The sequence below is a fragment of the Arachis ipaensis genome, chromosome B4 (assembly GCF_059453495.1).
Source record: "Arachis ipaensis isolate K30076 ecotype BB chromosome B4, ASM5945349v1, whole genome shotgun sequence".
Classification (NCBI taxonomy): Eukaryota; Viridiplantae; Streptophyta; class Magnoliopsida; order Fabales; family Fabaceae; genus Arachis; species Arachis ipaensis.
In genome coordinates, this window is record NC_142439.1 from 5,629,105 (window position 1) to 5,631,748 (window position 2,644).

The 2,644-nt window shown below is 25.1% G+C and overlaps 1 pseudogene; it reads right to left on the reverse strand.

The window, feature by feature from the left end:
- Positions 1–782: 782 nt before the first annotated feature.
- LOC107635886 (rust resistance kinase Lr10 pseudogene) lies at positions 783–1,748 on the reverse strand (annotated as a pseudogene).
- Positions 1,749–2,644: the final 896 nt, after the last annotated feature.

Sequence of the window (2,644 nt, forward strand, 5' to 3'; positions counted from 1 at the left end):
TAGTAACGTCCGTATTTCTGATTGTGTATATATACAATGAAAATACAAAAATGACCAATGTCTAATTTTTTTTTTCAAAAATACCTCTCGTAATATATAATTTACAAAAAATATCATTTCCAAGATTTGAACCCAAAAGTTTTGTTAAAATATTTAAATCATTTATCATCTTAACTAATTCAATCTTTATTATTTTCATATCTATTTATTAGTAAATAGAAGAGAATCAATAGGCACGCTATTAATTAAAAAGAAACTAAGAATCACATTGGCTTATCAATATTTGTTTGTCATGTCAGTTAATTATCTGTTATGTGTCCAGCATAATAATGATGGTGTCACATCATCACTATTGATATTTTAATGTCGAAAAGGAACAAAAGGGTTATATTAACATGTTTGGAGCTCAATCTCAGATTTTAATAGTACAATTAAAATTTTAAAAATTATTTTAGTATATAGAACATTAGGTCTAATCTTAAAGATTATTTTAAAATTTTAATCTCATAAAGTTCCTTGAACTAAAAATTTTAAGTAAAATACATTATAAATGTTTAAAAAACTCTATTTATTTTTAATAAAAAGATAAAATCTTTATTTTTTTATTATATCAAACATCTTAATAAATATGCTGTAAGCAAAGCAAAATATCTTTAAAATATTTATCATTTTTTTGTCTTAATAAAGTGCAAATACTTAGTAAAAAAGAAAAATAATAAATAATAATTTAATAAACAATTAAAGTAGATTAATGTATACTAAAAGCTTTTATAATTAGAATACTAAAAACTTTTTTTAATCTCTGATACAGTACATTCTGAATCATAATATGATGTTGATGTTTGGTCTAGCTTTAAATTAAGTTTTTCTTTACTGCTTGAATATAAAGAAGGCTTTGGAGGCATTGTTAGGTCTTCAACTTCTCCTTCAAGTATCTCCACAACTTGTTTCATTGAAGGACGATCAGAGAATTTTAATTGGATACATCATAGTGTAACAATGATCATTTTTTTTAAATATGTTCTTCTCATTTTCTGTGATATTGTGCACTTCTATATCTCTGCTGTTGCTGAATTGATTATAAATCCAAGCAGAAAATAATGTGCTGCTTGAATTTTCTGCATGCGGATTCAAATTCTTCCTTCTGTTTGTCATTTCCATAAACAACATTCGAAAACTATATACATCAGCTTTGTACGAGACTCCTCCGATATTGTTATAAAACAATTCGGATGCAGTGTATCCAATTGTCCCTCTTCTATCGGTCAAACTAACAATGTTATTATCTCTAGGATATAATTTTGCTAATCGAAAATCATAAACTTTAGGAATAAAATTTTTATCTAGAAGAATATTATGTGGTTTAATGTCAAAGTGCAAAATTTGCATGTCACACTCTTCATGAAGGTAAGAAATGCCTCTAGCAATTTCCAATGTTATCTCATATATTTTCTCATAACTTAAAAAAATATTTTTTTTAGAGAGAATATATTTATCAAGGAATCATTAGGCATGAAATCACACATTAGAGCACGTTTTGATTCTTCGACACAAAATCCAACCAATCTCACCACATTTATATGGTGAATTCTTTCTATGGTCATTATTTCACTAAAGAAATCTTGTTCACTAGATTTAGATGTATCTAATATCTTTACTGCTACAAAAGGTCCACTACGTAGCTTCTCTTTGTATACAGAACCAAAACCACTTTTATATAATTTTTTTTAAAAATTTTTTGTCATCATTTTTATTTCTCTATACGAATATTTTATTGACACCAGATTATTATTATTTTGTAAGAATATCTCGATATTCTTATATGATGATGTGTCTTCTTCGTCGTTGACAAATGATAAGAATTGAACAAAAGATTATTGTTCATATCAAAACTCTGAGTCTGGCTGCATTTACTGTGGTCTTTCCAACCATCATCCATCATCAATGAGTAGTTAAAAGAGTTTCAGAGAATTGATCTGAAATTATACATTCCTGAACAGATAGATTAACAATTATTATTGTCACTAATTACTGATGAAAATGAAAAAAAAATAACTGAAATAATAAATAAAGATAAATTCTATCCAATTTTCTTTAAAATAATATGTAATTTATTCTTTATGATGATAATATTTTAATTTAATAACTAACTATATTTATAACTTGAATTACTTTAATTTAATTAGGGTTAGTATTTTAACTATAATAAACTATTTTATAATTAAATTATTATTTAAAATTGATAATTATATAATTTTTTAAAATATTAATAATCAAAACTTATTCATTCATGTACAGTGCAATCGAGGAATGCTTATCATTATTACGTGTCTTTGGACTCCACCACGGATGCATATACAGATATGCAGAAAGTACTAAGCAATCTAGCTTCCTATACTAGTGGATAATATGACACTATTGTTCCCATTTTACTTCTTTAAAGTTGTGTATCATTATTTTAATCTCAAAGTGTTTTAATTTTTTGCATTAGGATCAAGAAATTTTATATTGGTTTTAGAGAAAAACATGCACTTCAGCCCTACTAATTTTAATTTTTATAATAATACTCTATAATAGTTGAATGATAGATATTCATGAGTCATTATATATAATTGAATTGTAGTACTGACCATAATCATTAGAA